Source organism: Schistocerca piceifrons, chromosome 3 (genome assembly GCF_021461385.2).
Source record: "Schistocerca piceifrons isolate TAMUIC-IGC-003096 chromosome 3, iqSchPice1.1, whole genome shotgun sequence".
Lineage (NCBI taxonomy): Eukaryota > Metazoa > Arthropoda > Insecta > Orthoptera > Acrididae > Schistocerca > Schistocerca piceifrons.
Window position 1 is genome coordinate 493,464,350 of NC_060140.1, and position 23,660 is coordinate 493,488,009.

Genomic DNA, 23,660 nt, shown 5'->3' on the forward strand with positions numbered 1-23,660 from the left:
CTAATTCCCTATATCACTGAAACTACTGTCTACATTTCATTTGTATTTATTTTTATTGTTCTTAATGTTTTCCGTACATGCCTCGATCTTGAACCTCCTGGTGCACCGCACCCCACTCTGGGGCATTGATCCACCTGACACCGATGCAGCAAAACGATGACATATGGAGGGAGGTGCCGTCATTGTGGTGGAAGTGCGTTATCAAGTAAGAAGACGTATTCAGAGTGCAAGAGCGCACATTCAGGAAGTCGACTAAGACGCTAGCCAGTGCCTCCGAAGGATAAAGCTGGGCAATACTGCAGCTCTGGCGAGGCTCTGTCAGGAGCTGGCTAAAGAGAAGAGTAGAACGAGTGAACTTGTCGTCACCCAATGGCGACGGCCAACTACTACTACCTGTTGTCTCCTCTGGGGTAAGGGTGCTGCTGCTGAAGTACTGTCCAGCAAACTCTTACAAACAGTCCCACAGATCTGGCCCTCAGTCTCAGATGTATTGAGTTTTCAGGTGTTTGCTGACATTCTCTGCCGTGTCGCAGTATGTAATTGGTGCCAACAGCCACAATCTACAGCACCTGACTTCGAGATAGAGACCACTGCAGTGCCTGGTCCGGTATCCAGTCATCAACCAAGGATTTCATCTGCAGTAGCAGCAGGAAATCATCTGTGCTAGGGACAGTATGCAGACAATTTCGTACCTTCACACTGCTGGGTCTCGCCCTGGTTGACTACTTCCTACTGGTGGCAATATCTGTAGTGGGACGCCTGCTCGAGCCCGTGTTGGTCTTCCCCTACAATTTTTACCCTACACAGCTCCCTCTAGTACCATGTAAGTTATTCCCTCATCCCTTAACAAGTGCCCTATCATCGTTCCCTTCTCCTTGTCGGTGTCGTCCGTTTGTTCCACTCCTAGCCGATTCTGCAGACAACCTCCACAACAGTCCACCTAATTTTCAACATCCTTCTATAGCACCACATATCAAATGCATCGATTCTCTTCTATTCCGGTTTTCCCATTGTTCGTGATTAGCCATCATACAATACTGTGCTCGAAAGTACATTCTCAAAAATTAATTAAGGCCTACATTTGACATCAGTAATGTCCTCTTTGCCTGTCTTAATCCGCCTTTTTGCCCTGCTTGCTTCGTCCTTCATGGGCTATTTTCCTGCCAAGATACCACAATTCCTTAACTTCGTCCACTTCGTGATCTCCAGTTTTCAGTCTCTTCATTTCTGTTACTTTTATTACTTTCGTCATTCCTCCACTTACTCTCAGTCCACACTCTGTATTCAGTAGACCGTTGATTCCATTCGACAGATCCTATATGTCTTCTTCACTTTCACTTTTATCAAAATATCCTTACCACCTGAATTTCAATCCCAGTTTTTAACCCTCCTTTTATTTTCGTCATTCCTGTTTCGAAGAAGAGATTGAACAATAAATACGAAAGACTATATGCCCCTCTTACGCCCTTTTTAATCCGACCACTTCGTTCTTTCTCTTCGAATCTCATTCCCCCTTGGTTCTGTCACATACTGTACATTATCCCTATTTCCCTGTAGCTTATTCCTATTTTTCTCAGGATTTCGAACATCTTGCATCATTTTACATTTTTACAGGTCGACAAATTTTATGAGTGTGTCTTGATTTTTCTTCAGTCTTACTTCCATTATCAAACTCAATGTCAGAATTGCGTTTCTAGTGGCCTTACGTTTCATAAAGCCAAACTGATCGTCTCCCAACAGATCCTCAATTTCTTCTCCATTCTTCTGTACATTATTCTTGTCAGTAATGTGGATGCATGAGCCATTAAACTGACTGAGAGATAGTTCTCGCACATATCTGCCCTTTCTGTCTATGGAATTGTGTGAAGGAAGTTTCTCCGAAAATATGGTGGTGCGTCGTCAGTCTCACAGGATGTAACCACTGACTTGGATTGTCGTTTGGTTGTCACTTCCCGCCCCCCACCTCACAGTGATTTGGATGGAATGTTTTCTTTGGCCTCTGCCTTATTTGATCTCAAGACTTCCAGAGCTCTTTTAAATTCTGATTCTAATACTCGATCCCGTATTTTTTCAATATCGACCTCAATTTGTTCTTTTATTACCTCATCATTCAAGTCCTCCCACTCAGACAGACCTTCATTGTACTCTTTCCACCTACCCATTTCTCTACATCTAACGCGAATGAAAGTCTAACTCAACTAGGGATGTCTTACTAGCGGACGCCGCTCGCTTCCACCTACCACCATCACCTCTCTGAAACCGAGTCCAAGTCTACTTCCCCTACCGCAGTAGACATCAAACTGCCGGCCTCTCACTCCTATGCATCTATCAGTTCCATCACATTTTCCTTTCTAATAGTTATTTTCCCCTTTATTTTTTTCTTGACCTCAAACTCTAATACGTAACATTCCTGTTTCGGAGTCCTTTTGATGAAAATCATGCTGGCTTCTTTTCTTTTTTATTTAATAATAGTTCCAAATCATAAGCCTATCAAGGGTCATATCTTACACTGCTATTAGTTCATCATGAGAATATTTATCATGAAATTAGTATAATACTTCTTGATGCAACCTGACCATCACACCTAAGACAATAAATACAATTTGGAAATTCGTCTCCAATGTTACTCAAACTTGCGGCCTGTCTGTGGCTATCCAAAGAACCAAGTCAACACTCTCCTTAATATTGCTTCTGACATATACAGTCACACCTTCATCGTTCTTCGGCTGATATTGATATATATTAGCTTATATTCAAAATTAAATAATTATTGCCAATAGCCGTTTTGGAACGTGAGTGTAGTCTGATCACCGAATGCTCTAATTCACGTTTATTTGCATAACTTAATATTACAGCTGCTAGCACTATGAAATGATTATTTGCAAAGCATTATCTGTTTGATCTTTGATAGTCAGTAATTGCAGTATCGTAATAACTTCAAAAAAATGTGATTAATATCGTTGTGTTGTTTACTCTAGCTGTTTGTCGTATGACCTGTGACAAATGTGATACGTAACTGAAGTATTAGCTTTTGTATACTACCAAATTCTATTTTATGCCAAAGCGATTTTCCAAAAATATCTCGAACGCCTATTTCTCACAACACCATGAAATCAACTTATTTACTTTCTTCGTAATAAATCAACTTCAGTTGCAGTAAATAACAACCCAGCACTCGTTCCAATCACAAAAATGAGTTACTACAGGCATAAGTTTTCAATTTACCTTTTCCTTTTCACTAAAAAACTGAACTGATAGTTTTTTCCTGCTATGGACGAACTAGTGTGCATTACACAATTTTAATAACTATCTTTAAGATGAATAAAAGAGCTGATTCAGCATACAGAAAAGTCAAAACAACCTTCGGTTAAATTACAAGAAAGTGTGTAAACATTAAGAATGCAAGAGGAACGCCACTCTTAAGCACAGGGGACAGAGTGTATGGGTGGGAAGGGTACACTGAAGGCTTCTAAGAGGGGCAGAAAATGTGTGATGACGTGACAGACGAACAAACTGCGGGTAACATGGAAGACATAGTGGATACAATACCAGAGTCAGACTTCAACAGAGCTCCGGAAGACCTGAGATCAAATGAGGCGGAAGACAAAGACAATAGTCCTTCGATATTTCTAAAATCATTGAGTGAAGTGGCAACTGAACAACTATTCGACTTGATTTATAGAATCAATGAGTTCGGAGACATATCATCACTCATTCGAAAATGTGCCACCCCACATACCGAATAAACGAGGAGCGTTCAGTAAGTAGCGTAAAACATTTTTTCTTTACCAATTTCGGTTGGATAAAAGTGCAGAATTTTTGGTGGGACATCGTAGAATATTCCCGCTTCAGCACCTATTTCATGAGGATCCGGTAGGTTGCGGCGTTATACGGAGCATTCAAAATTATCTCTCTAACGGAGGTGCAGAGAGCTGTCATTGAGTTTCTTTTGGTGGAAAACCAGACATCGCAGATTCTCATGAGCGCCGGCAGAGTGCGTACGGAAACCTGGCAGTGAACAAAACCATGGTGAGTCGTTGGGCGAGGCGTCTGTCATCTTCGCAACAATGTTGGAACGTGCGGACACTCATTCTAGGTGATCGACATATCCAATTACACACCCAATGAAGGATGCGCTCCGCGGAAAGCAATGGGTGGATGATGGGGAGGATACTGATGAAGCAAGACGCTAGTTCCGACTTCGATCAGTAGAGTGATTCCATGCGGGCATGCAGTGCCTTCCAGTAAGGTGGCGTAAGGCCGTCGCATTGAACGGAAATTACGTTGAAAAATACGGTTCGGTTTCCAAGAGAGTGGGGAATAATATGGTGTATTGGAATCGTGGATAAAACCAACCTGCTTTCAGAAAAAAAATGTGTTGCATTACTTATTGGAGGCGCCTCATAGCATGGAATGATAAGTGTGAGAATTACGCATTGTCATCTTTACAGCTCAAGCAACCAAGTTACTGAGAAGAATAACTTTCAGAACAATGGAAAAAAATTAAGTATCTGTTGGTGACGGTTAATTTGGCTTTAAGAAAGTTAAAGGCGCCAGAAACGCTTTTCTGACGTTGCCCTTGTTAATGGATGCAAGACGGAAGAAAAATCAAGACACACTCATAGAATTTGTCGATCTCGAAAAAGGGTTCGGCGTGAACGTGGTGCAAGATGTTCGAAGTCGTGAGAAAAATAGGAGTAAGCTAAAGGGAAAAGCGGGTAATAGACAATATGTACAGGAACCAAGAGGGAACAGTAAGACTAGAAGACCAAGGACGGTGCTCGAATTAAAAAGAGTGTAACACGGGTGTGTAGTGTTTCGCACCCATTGTTCAACCTTTACATTGATGAATTAATGACGGGAATGAAACAAAGTGAAACGTCCCCTTAGAAAAATTATACAAGACTGTGCTTAAACTGACACACAATATTTTTAGCGCAACGCAATCTGACTTTCAATAATCCCTACAAAAGAATGACCCTGAAAAACATTAACCTATACCTTTCACAAATCACTTACCTCACAAAAATCTTCGTTACTCGAACTACTGCAATAGAGCGAGCGCCACTACTGCCAGCTAAATAAAAGATTCAAACTACGGAAGGCACTAACTACTGATAGGCATAGTTAGCAAATGAAAGATTTTAATAGAGAACAAACAATGTATTTACCTTAATAGTGTTGAAAAATCATAATATACATAGCATTTCATGACATCCAGTCTTACAAATTTCAAAACTCCGCCATTTCTCTCCCCACATCCACCACTGCTGGCGGCTCACCTCCAACTGCTCAACGCTATGCGCTGTTCACATCCGGCTGCCCAATACTACAATGGTAGACAACAATGCAAACTAGCCACAGACTGCACACAGCACAGCCAGTGATTTTCAAACAGAGCGCTACACAACGTTGCCAATAAGAAAACATAAACAGCCTACTTACATAGCCCCCATGCTCCCCACAAAAAATTTCACAAATTGTTTTGGGCAGTGGCCGATACAGATTTGAAAAAAAATTTTCATAATTACAATAACAAAGAAATCAAATGAGCACACTTATTGATACAATGTTGGTCAAAAGCTAAAATTTTCTCACAGTCCACAAAGACAGTCCCGATCATTCATCACAGTAAAATTGCAGTGTTTTTCTCAAAGTCTGAGCAGTAAAAGAAAATGCACACGGAAGTAGTGGATTTCCATGCAGTCTTGAAGAAGTAGTGTTGTCCTTCCAACGGAAAGACAGTGCTGACTCTCGACATGCAGACAGGTAATGGGCCACACCAGAGCAAACCCACAGCAGAGTCAGTCGAAGTTTTGAAGAATATTGGTAGGTAGGTCATCACAGAACAGATTCACTGTAGTCCTGGTAGAGGTTACGGTACTGGTGGGCCACCAGAGGTGCAGACCCACTGCAGTCCTTGTAGAGATAATGGTATTGGTGGGTCATCAAAGAAGCAGACCCACTGTAGTTCTTGTAGAGATGGCCAGCAGCCATTTGTTGAACTGTGCGGGTGCACAATCATCATAGAAGAGTCTTGTGGAGAATATAGCAAGTCCATGAACCACCACTTGTGCACTCACAAAATTTTTTTTGAAATGTCCTTAGCACCAGCAATGCTGTTATCCAGTCCCTTGCTGAATTATTAACACACGTGCAAACACTATCAGTCCCTACTTCTCACATATTGTCCATATACTATGGCCAACAGAAATGTGTGCAGTGAAATATAACTTACAAGTTACTTAATTTGATGAACTGGTGTCAATTACAATTTTATAACATAAGAATACAATAACAAAGGTACAAAATACATCATTAAAGAACATAACGATACAGATAACATTTGTAGTACAGGCTTTACAAAAGAATAGAAATAAACATATACATCAGTGTTACAGGAATTATAACATAAGTACATACATGAAAGATCAGAATAACTTATGAAACATCAACATGATCATTAAAACAAAACAGAACAAATAATGTCTAAACATCTTTACGAAGAAAATAACATAGTATTTGAAAAATTCTATAACATAAATCTTATTAGCTTAACACATAAAGACAGGAAAAACACAAATATACAGGAGTACACAAACACATTGCAGAATAACACAGGGGGAAAGGACAGGGTTTTTTTCAGTGTAACATTTGGTACTGCAGTATTTTGCAAACAAAACCTTTTTTTTCTTTGAGATCTCCCTTCGTTCATCATTATTCCCAAAAAGTCCTATCCATACTGTACTTTTTTTCGTCTAACTTCTCAATGCACTGCTTCCAATTCATCACAACTCGTTCTCTTATATAGCGTACCCCCTCTTAAGCTAACTTAAATCTACTGAGCTCAGATGCTAAACTAAGGGACGAGGCAATGCAGCAGCACAAAACAATTAATACAAACAGCAATGAAAAAAAATGGAAATTGTCAAAGCAAGCCACAGTAAATCTAAATTACCAAGCAATGCAACATTACAACTAATATGAGCCAATGTGCAGCAACAAGAAAAATAAATCAGTAGTAAAACTAGCTTAACAGAGTAATACAAAGTGAAATTTAGTAGCACTGGCAAACAGCAGCAGCAAATGTAATAACTTATATCTAAACATGACAAAGCTCAAGCAGAAAAAATATTACACTAAAGATGGCCATGTCTAATACCTATGTCACATCTTAATACAAGAGTGATGCATCACAATTTATTTTACAAAAGAAATTACCAAGTACTAGAAAAGAAAATTATGTGTGCCGTTACTGTTACTAGTCCCTTCTTATTGTTCTTTCCTTTCCAAGTGCTCCTTTTTTGAAGAATGTGGATCACAAAATTATTATTTAATAGATCTGTTGACAGAAAGTGTTCACATTAACAAATGCATTTTATTTTATTTTATAAAACCAATGCTGCAACACAGCTGGAAACTAGATATCAAATGAAATAAGCAACTATGAAAGGCAAAGCATAAAAATATCATTCAATAGTCATGTGACATTTCATAAGTTAGTAGAAATTCTCTCAACTCTCGTAGAAAGACGCTTGTCATAATCAGGTGTGCAGATGTAAGTATCTTTCCAAGTAATGAGCGTGTCATATTTGCGATGCTTTCTCTAAAGGAATGTCAATGGCCAGGATAATAGCCTCTTTTTTTTCTCCACCTAATGCCTTTCTTTTGTCAGATGACTACCTCTCAGCTGGGCGCCCAAAACGCATTATGTCAAGGTCACTTACCTTTCTTACTGAAATATTTACGACAGCAGTTTCTGCTACAGTGGCAGTCTCATATAAGAAATTTCACAGGTCAAGAATTTGCGTTACAAATGTGTAGAAACAAAATCCTATATATATAACAGTGTCCAAAAAATTTTCGTCAGCGTTGTGATACATTTACGCATATACATACATTTCATAACTCTTAAAGTACGATTCTTGATTTCCAACATCCTTTTTCACAAGTCAGAGTCCCTAACCACTACTCATTATTCCTTATCTTATTACGCATATACATATTCGTCGACATTTTTCAATATTTCATCATTATAAATATGTAGCATAATCAAATTCCTCATATAGCATCAGCTTATTGATCATAAACATGCCTCAACAGCATAATACACATTGTCATCATAATAATAACATCATAAAAACTCAGCCAAATCTCAAAAACGTCGTAGCTTTCTACAATAATTTCAAAACCTAAAGAAAATTCTCTGCTCATTTCAATAGTGTCATCTACATCAAACGTACTTTAAAAATCATGATCTCATACCAAATACATCACTCAAAGCTCTCATAGTATCGCAATGGTTCCGAAAAAATATGAACAGTTCACACAGTACAGACTAAATACAGTTTCATAAGTGTGAAGTTATCCAGCTGTGTAATTGTGTAAACATGTGTCTCTGATGTAGTAAAAAAAATGTTTATCTCTCAGTTAAATGATCAGATAGCTGTGTAATTTGTGTGTTAGAGGAATATGGTACCGGTGTATAAAGTTGTATAAGCAAATACAATATTAGCTAGGGCTCCTTGTGCTTGCCACACACATGGTGCACAAAGTAAGCATGTACCCCCCTGAGGATTAATGTAATTATACCCTCAGGTGTTACAGATTACAGCAGTGGAACGAAATGTATCACGGAAAACCTTTGTATCATTGTACTTCAAATATCTTGAAAAATAAATGATTTAAGTACAAAGTTAATCACTCAAATACGTGTACTGTAGCGCTAAACTGTGCGTCTTGTTGGAAGGTAATCTCTGTGGAAGTGTCGTAGTTATCGTCCTCCGAAAGCTAAGTTCTGCAGGAGCCAATGTACTTACCTCATGATAAACAAAAGTGAAATGCTTTGCGTATAGATATCTCAGTTATTACGCTTATTGCCGTGATGAAGAAACTACTGTGCTGTAACGTATTGTTGTGCTACGGAAAAGGCAGTCTTATTGTAGCTATACCACAAAAGTTGCTACTAAAACACGTTTTACTTTCCAGAAGAATTCAGAAAAAACTGTGCAGATATAAAGCAGATACAGCACAAAAGCAACAATGTAAATTGTGTCACACATTAAGAGCGTCGTGATATAATCGTGTAGCTGTCAAAGAAACCAAATGCTAAGTCATCTTTAATTCCACAGAAAGTACTTCAAATAAAGAATGTCTTTTCAAGTAAACCAAAATGTTGCATGAAAATCTCATTAGCGTTGCCGGTATATGTCCTAAGTATGTGATACTTATAGTCGTTACGTGATAGTGGAACTAACAAGCAAGAATGTACAAATAACAACACTGCGTCGTCTGCTCACTATAACAATGCATTCGTAATTTCTGTTTAAATAATTTCTCTTGGTTCTTGACTGGATATTTAACCTCAAACATTGTTGCATGTCAACAGATTCTAAGTCTGACAAAGCATACTAGTAATGTAAAGTGAAAAGTTTTATGGCAAAGACAAAGTTAAAAAGCAGATTATCTTTCAATAAACGGTTTTACATGTGAAATGTGGTGTAAACCTTTACTCTTCCTAGTACGCAGAGTTTCAACTTCAACGCCATTATCATGTGGTATACGTCGGATTCTGTAAGGTCCATTGTAAACTAGAAAGAATTTGTGACTCAAGTGTTTCTTCTTATGTGACAATGAATGAGCTTTAATGAGAACTTTCTGACCAATATACAATTTCTTTGCATTTGCTTCACTGTGTAGTTTTCTCCTTTTGTCTGCTGCAGATTTTATATTTTTAAGAGCCAAATCAATTATGTCTTTGTGTCGAAGTTTACGTGCATTCGGGAAAGGTACAAGCTCTCTGATTCTGTTCGGTGGTTCTTCATTCTTCAGTACAAGAGTAGGTGGTAAAGGAGTGGAATCATGAGGCATTTCATTCAGCACATTTTGAAATAAGTGTAAATATCTGTCCCAATGCTGATGCTTTCTGTGACAATAAAGTCTGCAAAGCTTATTGATTTCTTTCATAATCCGTTCAGACGGATTACAATGTGGTGAGTACAATGAAATAAAAACAGGTTTGATTTTATGATTCCGAAGCATGCGTGACCAAACAGCAGATCTGAATTGCGGTCCGTTATCTGAAATGACTTTAGCAACGTGGCCAACTTCACGTAAGAAATTTTTAACAAAGGTGTTGGGTGCAGACCGTCCAGTGGCTTTACGTAACGGAGTGAAAGAAACAAATTTTGAAGTAAGTTCAACAGCGACTAGAACGTACGAAAATCCATTAGATGTTCTGACAAGCGGTCCCAAGAGATCAACACCAGCAAATTCTTTTAATTTAGAAGGAATAATGGGAAACAACGGAGCACGATGTGAGACAGTAGATGGTTTCGCCTTTTGACAAAGTTTACAAATAGACAAGACTCTTCGAATTCTCTTTTCCATATTGTTAAAATAACAAGTCGTTCGAAGAATATGATAACATTTTGGTGGACCAAAATGTGCGTAGCTGAAATGAATGTACCAAATGAACTTATTAACAAAATCGTCTGGAATGCAAAGTACCCATAGCTTGTCATCAACAGTGCAGCGTTTGAAGAGTATGTTGTTTCTAACCAGGTAATAATGCCGAATCTGAGTGTGTGTCTTTTCATGCAAATTACTTTTGATGTCTTTCCAAATCGGATCTTTATCTTGTTCGTGAGCAATGTCCTTTAAAGATGTGGTGATGAAGTTTTCAAAGGCGACTTTCTGAATGTAAAGAATACTGAAATTTTTCTTGAGGTTGCCTTCTGTGTTACTTTTCTCAAGCCCAGCCGGTGCGCGTGACAGTGCGTCCGCAACAATGTTCTCCTTTCTGGGAATGTAGACTATTGTGAAGTGGAATTCTTGCAGAAACAATGCCCAACGTTTTAACCTGTCATGATTTAATTTTGAAGACATAAGAAATTGTAATGCACGATGATCACTGTATACTTTTACGTGCTTACCAGAAAGAAAGAAACGGAATTTCTTAAATGCCCAAACGATAGCTAAAACTTCTAATTCAGTAACGGAATAATTTTTTTCAGATTTTGTTAGCACTCGGCTAGCAAAAGCAATGGTTTTCTGAACAGTAGTGTCATTTTCTGTGGCTTCTTGAAATAAATGGGCACCAAGACCGACTTTAGAAGAATCCGTGCTATGGCAGAAATCTTGTGACAGATCTGGATGAGCTAGTATTGGCGCGTTAAGTAGCGATTCTTTGAAAGAATTGAATTCCAACTATGCTTGTTCTTCCCAGTTCCAAATAGTATTTTTTCCAGTGAGAGAACAAAGTTTTGGTGTAACTAGAATTTGCATATTCAGAAAACGACGGTAAAAATTTACGAGACCTAGAAAACTGCGGACTTGTTTTTTTGTGGATGGAACTGGAATGGCTCTGATTACTTCTAACTTTTCAGGATCCAGCTGAATGCCTTCAGAAGAAATAATATGTCCCAAAAACTTCACCTTTGTCCTACCGAATTCAGACTTTTCCAAGTTAACTGTAATTCCAGATTCTGCAAAAATATGTAACACGCTGTTGAGGATGCGATTGTGTTGTTCCCATGAGGCTTCTGCTATCAGACTATCGTCTCCATATAAGGTGATGTGACGTTTTAAGAACACAGGTAATATGGAATTTAGCCCGCGAATGATTGCTGCCGAAGAAATGTTCAAACCAAAAGGAAGTTTCCGAAACTGATAACAAACGCCGAAACAAAGGAAAGCTGTGCATTTTCTACATTCTGGATGAAGTTCGATCTGATAAAAGCTGGATCTGAGATCAATAGAAGACAACACTTTTACACCATTAAAATTTTGAAGAAGTTCTTCCAACATTTCAGGCCTGTCTGTTTCAGGAATGATGATAGTATTGATTTGTCTCGAATCTAAGACAAGCCTGATCGATCCATTTTTCTCTCAACAACATGTAATGGATTGTTGTATGAGCTTACTGCAGGCTCAATAATGCCCTCGTCAACCATAGATTGTATTTCTGTTCTAACACGGTCCCTACAATGTGCTGGAATTACGTATGGTCTAACACAAAATTTAGTATGCTCACGAACACGAAATTGGCATTGAAATTCCCTGATTGTTCCTGTTTTGTGAGTAAAAACTGTGGAATGTGCTTGTAAAATCTCAAAAAGGTCTTGCCTATCACTGTCATTACAATTCTCAATTGTTTGAATTTTATTCTGATTAACTCATTAGTATCAAATACGCCGTCGATATCATCCCTGTCAGTACTTGCAGAGTGATTGTTAGTGTCAAGTCCCGTCGAAAATTCCGAACTGTTGTCTAACAGGAGGTAAAGCCGATTAATTTCTTCGTCATGGTTTGAGAGCCAATCTTCAAATTTCAAAGCTATTGACTTACCTTCTTTCTCTAAACTTATTTCAGCATCGTGAAAGTTTAAGATTGCTTTGTATTCATTCAAAAAGTCTACTGCCAATATAATTTCCGTCGACAATAATGGAACAATAAGAAAGTTCATAGAGAAGCTGTGGCTTTGACAAAAGAATTCTGAGTTGGTTTGTTGGCGTACATCTACACTTTTTCCAAAGATTGCACCTTGTAATTTAATCTTACGTAACGGAAGTGTGGGACAATCGTTCGATTTGTTGCATTTGCTAAAGGCTGTTTCACTAATTACTGAAATGGGACTGCCAGAGTCAAGTACTGCCGTAAATTTTACGTCATTTACTGTAATGTGAATCACAGGATATGCAATGTTGTTATGTTTTACGTCGTGTTCCTGGACTAAGATGTCCCTAATGTCTTCCATTTTTACGTAATTACTAGCTACGGCAGCTGCGTCGTCAGTTTCATACGTACGTTTCGTGGCTGCCAGCAGTATGAGTCATTGCCTACTGTGTCTTTTTTGGCGCGCATCGTTATTGGGATTTGGAGACCTAACTTCTACAAATTCACCTTGTCGAGAGGGCTCTGCTCTGTTTGAATCCCGCCAGTTCTGATGCAATTCAGCTCTGTCGTTACGATCATATCGTCTGTCGTCATGTCAATAGATTCCATAGTTTCTTTCTTGTCGGTGACGTGGTGGAGAATTTCTCCCTGAATCGTAACTGCGCGCTGGACCGTTGCGTCTAAAGTTATTCTGTCTCCCTTGATAATAAGTATTTTGGTTCCCATATTGTCTGTTTCTCTGATTGTCTCTGTGATAGTCACTATCGCGGAGAGGTGATCTTACCCTGTAATTATTACTACTCTGCCAACGGTTGTCATACGGGTGGTGTCTGTTTCCGTCACGATTTGTGTTGTGAGAATAGCCTTGTCATGTCCGGTTATTATTTCTTTCATCGCGGAATTGCGATGGATGTGACCTGTAATTGTTGTGATGCTGTTTTCGCGTTCCGCGATTGTCAGTGTCAATTACTAATTCTTGAAAGAGTCCCTGAAAAGCTTCAATGACGTCTTTGCAGCGTCCTGCCAAAATAATATGTCGTAAATGTTCAGGTAATTTGATTAAGCAAATGCGGATTAGTTCTGAGGGGATGTATGCGTTTGACAGGTACTGATTCTTGTGCAACATGTCTTCAAAATATTTCACAAGACTGGAAAATTCAGATTGTTCGAAATGTTTCATCATTATGATGCTATGTTTTACTCGGTCTTGTGTAGTTTGAGACCAACATGCTGAGAGGAAGGCATGGTAAAATTCTCCTTCACTGTGACAATCGCGAATGAGCGATCGTATTCTTACAGCTGGTTCATTCTCTAAATAGCCACACATAAATTCTAATCTGTGCTCTGATGACCAGTTGGGAGGAAAACAATGAGAGAATTGATGGAGCCACGCTTGTGGATGAATGTCGTTGCCAGAATTCTTAAATGTTTTAAACTTACGTGTAGTAATGAACAGCTTATAGTCAAAATCATCATGTCGGCGAGTCGCATATCGGTCATTGTTACGTCGTTTCGGCGGTTCCATTTCAAAATTCGGTGCACCTTGCCAATTTCTTTCATAATTTCCGAAATGCGCTGTGTTATTATTTTGTGGCTGTTCTGTATTTCTATGTCCCTCTTCCCGTATTGGGGCGCGAGTGTCCTCTGAAATACGTAATTCTTGTATTACCTGTGTCAGCGGATCTTGTACTTCCCGGATTTCTCTTTGGTGTTGCGTATTAATTTGATTCTGATTTTGTTTGAATTTCCTAATTTCTTCGCACTGTTCTGTGTCCTTAAAGGCTACCGGTTTTGTGTCATTCAGATTATCATCTACCTTCGTAGATTAATTATTTAGCTGATCCGAAAGTTCAGCTACTTTCTCTGATAATGAACTAATTTCCTCCATCTGTCTTTCTGAACCAATTTTCAGAGTATCTACTGTGTCCTTTAAGTTTTCCTGAGTTTTTGCAAGTTGCGTAACCGAATCGGTAGATGCAACTGTGTCAATTTTAGCTTGCAAGGTCTCATGATTTTCATGAAAATAGTTTGCAGTTCTGTTATGGCTGCTTCGTGATTCTGTAATGCATTTTCATGCCGCGAAAAAATAGGTTGAAAATGCTCACAACTTTGTGTTTTAGGTCATTAGAGACTTTTTGACATTTGGATTCAATGTTATGTAACTCAGTAGTTAAATCTTCACGTGTTTGTTCAAGCTTATGTTCCACTGAGTCTATCTTTTGAAGCTTTTGTTCCATTGCGTCTAATTGATGCTGTGTTTGTCTCTGGTGTTGTTCCATTGGGTCTAACTTTTGAAGATTTTCTTCCATTGTGTCTAACTTTTGAAGATTTTGTTCCATTGTGTCTAACTTTTGAAGATTTTGTCCCATTCGTTTCTGAATTTGTTCAAGCGTTGTGTCTAACTTTTGTAGCCTTTGTCCCATTTGTTGCATTAACTGTAACAACAATGCACTGGTGTCTGAAACATGTTCCTCAGTGCTTTTTGGCAGTGAAGTTGCACCGGCAACATTCACATTTTGACAAGCAGAAAATGTGTCTTGACTTATTTGAGAAAACTGTGAGGACCCAAAACCTGAATCTACAGTATTTGCAAGATTGTGTCCTGTCATTTCGGATTCCTGGGGCGAACTGTTGCCGACCGATCGATCGATAATGCTTCCCTGTTCACTAATTGTTTCACTGCCTACACCATTATTTGCAGCCCGGTCCATTTCCATATGCACAATTACCAAATTACTATGTTGAACATTAGTTAATTCATTACACGGTGGCGCTAACACACTGCTTTCATCTTCACTGTCATTTCTCAGTTTGCTTTGGAGCCTAGTATTACGTTTCTCACATGCCATAATTGTCACAATATTTGACACGATAACACAGAAAAGCACAATTTGAAGAGCAAAAATAATATAACACATTAACATAGCACTGAAAATAATTTCTAGTTAATTGCAAGCGCAAATGCGAAATACTTGGTGCAAATCTACATGCATGCCACAACTGTTTTACTGTACAACAATGAAAGACTGCAACTACAAAGGAGATTCTCTCTACAATTACACGCTAGCAATAAACAAGAGCTACACTAATTACACAAACTACAAGAAAAAATCAGAAGATTCCAGTAAGGTATCCTGGCAGGGTCGCCATATGAAATGTCCCCTTAGAAAAATTATACAAGACTGTGCTTAAACTGACACACAATATTTTTAGCGCAACGCAATCTGACTTTCAATAATCCCTACAAAAGAATGGCCCTGACTAACATTAACCTATACCTTTCACAAATCACTTACCTCACAAAAACCTTCGTTACTCGAACCACTGCAATACAGTGAGCGCCACTACTGCCAGCTAAATAAAAGATTCAAACTACGGAAGGCACTAACTACTGATAGGCATAGTTAGCAAATGAAAGATTTTAATAGAGAACAAACAATGTATTTACCTTAATAGTGTTGAAAAATCATAATATACATAGCATTTCATGACATCCAGTCTTACAAATTTCAAAACTCCGCCATTTCTCTCCCCACATCCACCACTGCTGGCGGCTCACCTCCAACTGCTCAACGCTATGCGCTGTTCACATCCAGCTGCCCAAAACTACAATAGCAGACAACAATGCAAACTAGCCACAGACTGCACACAGCACAGCCAGTGATTTTCAAACAGAGCGCTACGTAACGTTGCCAATAAGAAAACATAAACAGCCTACTTACAAAAGGTTCCAGAGCAGAATTAAAACTCAAAGTGAAAGAATATCAATGATAAGATTCTCTCATGACATTGCTATCTGTGATGAAAGTGGAGAAGAATTTCAGGATTTGTTGAATGGGATGAACCATCTAATGAGTCAGAATGTGGGTTGAGATTAAACTGAAGAAAGACGAATGCAATGAGAAGTAGCACAACTGAGAAAGAGAGAAACTTAACAAAAGAGCTGTAGATCACGAAGTACATGCAGTTCAAAATGTTCAAATGTGTGGGAAATCTTATGGGACTTAACTGCTAAGGTCATCAGTCCCTAAGCTTACACACCACTTAACCTAAATTATCCTAAGGACAAACACACACACCCATGCCCGAGGGAGGACTCGATACTCCGCCGGGACCAGCCGCACAGTCCATGACTGCAGCGCCTTAGACCGCTCGGCTAATGTACGCGCAATTACTGGGTGCCTAGGTACGTAGGTAGCAAACTAACCCATAGTGGAAGGAGCAAGGACATAAAAATCAGACTATCACTGGTAAAAGGGCATTCCTGGCCAAAAGAATTCTGACAGTATCAACAATAGCTCATGTGGAAGACACTGAAAACGAAGGATGATAACATCAACGAATAACTTCCACTGAAGTTGAGGGAGGTGTAGAAAGTGAAAACTGTAGGGGAAGACAGGATTTTGAATATATCCAACAAATAACCGAGGACAATGGGTGCAAGTGTTACTTTGTGATGAAGCTGTTGACACAGGATAGGAATTTCGTGGTGGGGCGCATGAAACCAGTCATAAGACGGACGAAAAAAATGGCGTAGTGGATATGCTCCTTGTGTGAGAGACTACATTGCAAGGCTTTGTGCAGTCCTAAAGCATCGACTGTACACCGACCAGCGCAGCGCCGTGAAACGGCATCAATAAGGCGTTGACCCGCGCGCCAATGGAAAGATCGGGCAGCACCACACCTCCAGGAAGACAAGAGTTCAACGCCCCTTGTCAACGCTGACTTAACCAGCCGCCCATGGGTGGTTGGGCCCCCATTTCGGTCGCAGACTTTGAGAGCATCCTGCGTTCTGCGAGCAGAAATAGCGTGTAAAATATGTGCATGTAGGAGGCATAGGAAGCAGATTTCTTTCCTTTTTAGAAGTAAACTGTCCAGTTAATTAGAAAATTTAATGTACAGATCATTTTGAATTCATGCCACTGGCCATGACAACTTCCCTCCTTCCTTGTTAGTGTCGGTGCTGACCCCCACAGTAACCGAGACAACAGGCTTCATAAGGCAACGGCCACACCGTGCGCTTGGCGCCCGCGTACCTCGCGACTCACCAGATGCCAAACGCTTGGATGCTTGTTGGCTACAGAGAAGTATCGATGCGATTTGTCATAGGCGTGTTGCTCGCTCGCACTGTGGAAACGTCACTTCCAGTACTGAGTCAGAAAATGCTTCGGGCAGAAAATGTTTCTTTGAAATATCAACTGTTGCGGAAGCTACATCTACATTTATACTCCGCAAGCCATCCAACGGTGTGTGGCGGAGGGCACTTTACGTGCCACTGTCATTACCTCCCTTTCCAGTCGCGTATGGTTCGCGGGAAGAACGACTGCCGGAAATCCTCCGTGCGCGCTCGAATCTCTCTAATTTTACATTCGTGATCTCCTCGGGAGGTATAAGTAGGGGGAAGCAATATATTCGATACGTCATCCAGCAACGCACCCTCTCGAAACCTGGACAGCTAGCTACACCACGATGCAGAGCGCCTCTCTTGCAGAGTCTGCCACTTGAGTTTGCTAAACATGTCCGTAACGCTATCAGCTTACCAGATAACCCTGTGACGAAACGCGCCGCTCTTCTTTGGATGTTCTCTATCTCCTCTGTCAACCCGACCTGGTACGGATCCCACACCGATGAGCAATACTCAAGTATAAGTCGAACGAGTGTTTTGTAACCCACCTCCTTTGTTGATGGACTACATTTTCTAAGGACTCTCCCAATGAATCTCAACCTGGCACCCGCCTTACCAACAATTAATTTTATATGATCATTCCACTTCAAATCGTTCCGTACGCATACTCCCAGATATTTTACGGAAGTAACTACTACCAGTGTTTGATCCGCTATCATATAATCATAAAATAAAGGATCCTTCTTTCTATGTATTCGCAACATATTACATTTGTGTATGTTAAGGATCAGTTGCCACTCCCTGCACCAAGTGCCTATCCGCTGCAGATCTTCCTGCACTTCGCTGCAATTTTCTAATGCTGCAACTTCTCTGTATACTACAGCATCATCCGCGAAAAGCCTCATGGAACTTCCGACACTATCTACTAGGTCATTTATATATATTGTTAAAAGCAATGGTCCTATAACACTCCCCTGTGGCACGCCAGAGGTTACTTAATCGTCTGTAGACGTTTCTCCATTGAGAACAACATGCTGTGTTCTGTTTGCTAAAAACTCTTCAATCCAGCCACACAACTGGTCTGATATTCCGTAAGCTCTTACTTTGTTTATCAGGCGACAGTGCGGAACCGCATCGAACGCCCTCCGGTAGTCAAGGAAAATGGCATCTACCTGGGTGCCTGTATCTAATATTTTCTGGGTCCCATGAACAAGTAAAGCGAGTTGGGTCTCACACGATCGCTGTTTCCTGAATCCATGTTAATTCCTACAGAGTAGATTCTGGGTTTCCAGAAATGACATGATAGGCGAGCTACCATCATGCTGGGCGTTTAGCATTAATCGTGGCAGAAGTGAACATGAATTCAACATGTTTACGAGCAACTTCGGGAGTTTCAAGACACATTTTATGGTTGTTTAGGAATGACTGTAAAATAGATATCCTTCTCACGGCTATTTCAGAAAATCTTTTTTGGAGGGGTCATCTGTCTTCTGACTGGTTTGATGCGGCCCGCCACGAATACCTCTCCTGTGCCAACCTCTTCATCTCAGAGTAGCACTTACAACCTACGTCCTCAATTATTTGCTGGATGTATTCCAATCTCTGTCTTCCTCTATAGTTTTTGCCCTCTACAGCTCCCTGTAGTACCATGGAAGTCATTCTCTCATTCTTAACTGATGTCCTATCATCCCATGCCTTCTCCTTGTCAGGTCAAGCACCTAAAGCTGTTCACGATGTCAACATTTTGCACACCGACAAGAAAGGGCATAGGTTAGGTGTTCTCGAAGAATTAGGAATTTTTAAACATCTTCCTCAAAATGATGGCCTCATTCTTAATGAGCAGCTACAATTACTTAATAAAAGCATCTTCAATGGTATAAAGCCGTTACTTGATATTTGATTTCGTGTTCCCTCGTGCAGTTACCGAAATATTTTTTCTATCTAAGTCGACTCATAATTTTTTGTTTATTAAGGGGTTCATATTGGCTGCATTTTATGTTACATCGTTTTTCTACTCGCTGAGCTATTCAGCTCCCTCTGTGATTTTATAATGCCGTTTTCAGCCTTGAAACTGTACTTCTAAGCTCTTATGTACACAAAATGTTAGCATGTGTGCTACTGTCAGATAAAATATTGCCTTTTACTTCATGTACTAAATAATGTTCATCATGATATTCGTCTGTCTATATTTTGAATGTTAAGTAGCCTGTTTATATTTGTGGCTATTAGATGGCACTCTTGGTGTAATGTTCACCTGCCCGCATTTGCTAAAGCGGGCGCCTCAGTCTGGTGCTACCAGTAGCCCATCGCTCGATATTTATTTTATACGTGACATGTAAGTACTCTTTCTTTCTTGTGCTGTCAGTCAGTACTTGCACTTTAAAAAATTTGTTCCTACAATTTTGTACTTATGTTATAGGCCAGTTGGAGTGTTTTACTTCTGATGAAGGCACTCATAGTGGTCCAGAAATCTAGATCAAAAGACTTCTTTCTTGAGACCTTTGGCTGTCATTGCTTTAATTTACGCTGTAATCGGTAGCTGACCACGCAGCCTTGTTCAAAACTTTAAATTCAACATGGTAATTACAGTCCCTTACGTTAGCCAGAGGCTGCAGATTCTAGCGTCACCGTTCATCATATATTGCTTCAAAATTTGTTTTTCAACAAAATGTATAGCTGCAAACGAGGTCAACTTCCATTGAACCGTAACAGTTTAATCGAAAAACAGACTCAAAGCAGGACATAAACTGTGTCGTACGGACTTGCGCTGTAGAGGAAATTCGTCCACACTTAGCTCCGCACGAAGTTTCGCCGCTTTCAGCGCTGCACAAAGGAAACCGGCACGTAGCACGTCAGTGGCAACTGGCCTGTTGCGCGCTTGTCCGTCACGTGTACCGAAGTACCTTCCGCCGGTTTCTGGGCTCTTTCAGTGTCTACCTCTACGCTGTGACCTCAGAACCCGTTTTCATCGACCATTCGGCGTTTGTGGCGGCTTCTATTGCTAATAAACCACTAGTATCAGTGGTGACATAAAAGTTGCGCAGTCCTGAAGTGTGGTACTACATGCAATTAATGTAAGCGGTTTATTACAATAATATTTTAGTTCAATATAAACTACATAGTTTTTTGAAAGAAATTTCCGCCAACTGTCTGTAAATTACTATTCATTTATTTCACACACTGATAATTTCGGCTTTATGGCCATTCTCAAGAGCAAGTTGAAGGGCCTCAAAATGTCCGTCATGTCTAAATGACATGTCGTCGTCGAAATAGTATATATATGACCTCAAAAACTAGTCATCTCATTACTGGGTATGAGTACGTATCAAAGATACATAATAAGGTGGAGACCGTGCGCAGCGAATAAACGGTAATGCATGTTTGATAGCCAGTACGTTGCTGTGACCTACATTCATCACATCCATAAATGCACAGAAATATCTTTGATATGTACTCATACCTAGTAACACAACAACTGCTTTATACGGCCAAACTAGCTGATTGCCCGGTATTGTCCGCGTATGTATTTACTCCAATTCAGTCCATCTCCTCCTTCCCCCTCCCTCTATTTCCTCCTTACCCTCCTATCTGTCCATCTGGCCCACCCCCTCTCTCTGTCCATCTCCTCCTCCTCCGCCAACACACTGTTCATCTCCTTCTACATACTCCGTCAGTTCATGTTCTCCTCTTCTCCTCCGCCCTTCCTCCATCTAACTCCTCCTCTGAAATCTCGCGCTTTCCCCCTTCTCTCTCCATGTTATCACCCCCACCCCAACAGGAGGCTGGAGTTCTTTCCCCCCACCCCCCTAGTATTTCCTTCCACATCGTATACGTACACACATTTCATCCGTATCTCCACCGAATTTGGACCTGCAGTTTCATTTTCGCGCAGCTCAATCTTTACGACGTCATATCGTGTGAACTATGGGTCGTACAATGATATAATTACGTAAATAAATTCAGCATCATATGTAGATATTGCCACCGAGGTGTATTGCGAATAGAGTAATAATAAATTCAAACCTCGTCCATGATACGATAGTTTTTCATGGATCTCAGTGTTTATGACGTCATGTCTCCTGATCTGTGTGTCGTACAATGATATAATTTCGCTGGTACGTTCAACGGTATTCGTAAGTACTGTCTGCAAAATTTTTCGCGAATACAGTTCGTAGTGAATAATTAATAAATTAAAACTTCACGCTTTATATGGCAGTTTTACTGTATGAACAGCGAAAAATGTAGTAAGCGATAAACTTTTTTCCCATCATATTTTGTGGGGGTTGGTTCAAATGGCTCTGAGCACTATGGGACTTAACATCTCACGTCATCAGTCCCCTAGAACTTAGAACTACTTAAACCTAACTAACCTAAGGACATCACACACACATCCATGCCCGAGGCAGGATTCGAACCTGCGACCGTAGCGGTCGCGCGGTTCCAGACGTAAGCGCCTAGAACCGCTCGGCCACCAGGGGCCGGCTTTGTGGGGGTTGTCAGCAGGAAGAAGTTTCATAAAGGTTTTAAATTGTGCATAAAGTTTGTTGCAAGTCATAAAGTGCTCTTATTTTCAAATACTGGATGAATAAAAGAGTACTCGCACCTTTCCACCCCCCTTCCCCCCCCCCCAGCCCCCACCCCTTTGATAGGTAGATTGTTCTTACCTCCATAGCGATTTTTCGAAACAATAAGTGATGTGTGTACCAAATGTTGTTGAAATTCGTCCAGTCGTTTAGGAACAGATGTAGAACATGCATACATATATACAGCTTGTAACGGGTATAAGTGGAGACATTTTTATACGTGGCTCCTTAATACGTACAACATCAACGTGTATGTTGTTTTTTCTCTGTATCGGACAGTCTTTCCAGAAAGACGTCAACAACTTCACAACTTGATGTTTTCTGGATCGATAAGTGGACTGAACCTGTCAGTACAGATTAATCTTTTTGTGTCACACTTAAACGCCTGATCTGCTGCACAGGGGAAACAAGCATTAATGGCTTGCTGTTGCCACGTGTATTTGGAGGTACTAACCAACCTAAAAACATAGACTTGTAATGGCTATAATTATTAGTCTGCTAATGACGTAAATACTGATATAATGTTGCTCAGTACACCATCTTCAGTCACCAGTAGGAATAACTCCACTTATACCGGTTATACTCCGTATGTATGTTCATCCATTTTTATAATATAAATGGGTACATGAAATCTTCACGTGTTATCACCTGAGTGGCGTCGTCTTCTAGTCGCAACGTTTCGATGGATTGCGTATCCATAATCTTCAGGCGAACTTCCCCTGAGGATGATGGATACGCAATCCATTGAAACGTTGAGACCAGAAGACGACACCACTCGGCTGACAACCCGTGAAGATTTCATAACTGAAATACGCCGAGAAAGCCTGAAATCGCATATAAATCGGTATATGTTATTTCGACGATGACATTGTGAAGTCATTGCTGAGCCATACCCCTGCGGATGTCAGAAAGAGCTGTACCAGGTGACCTTAATTATGATCAGCCTGCACCCTATAGAATCAAGTGAATTAAATTATGGGATAACTTTAATTACAGGAAAAGTTAATTAATTTCATTTATTAATCTGGGTGGCCCTAGCATATGTGAAACATGGATGCAGTAACTCACAAGATGTTAAAATAGGGGATTTGATCAAACTGCTGATTGGAACAATGTTCATATAAAGCCCTATTGTTTACAATTCGCTGTGGACTTTGAGTCCAGCACAAGTACTCATGGACATTAAACCATAATGTTCATGGAACATTGCTGCAAGTTTACAATAAAATGAAAGTAACAGTACTTTGGCATATGTTGGGTAATGAAATGAAGGTGAACACATTAAAGTTAATCGAACACTGGGGGAACAACTAAGTTTTCGGAAGTTGTGCAGTGATCGCCAAATTTTAATCACAGACCAAAGAAAACTAAAGACTGAATCATGCCTTCTCAAGAAAGCGTCTTTTGGTTCTCTTTTCAGTTGTGGTGTCCGCTAACACATACGATTGACCACTTTTTAAATTAGTACATGTTAATAGCAACTGCAGTCGCCACTTAAATGAACTGTTCATTAAAAAAACAGAGGCATGACAAAATATGGGATACTGATGCTGTGT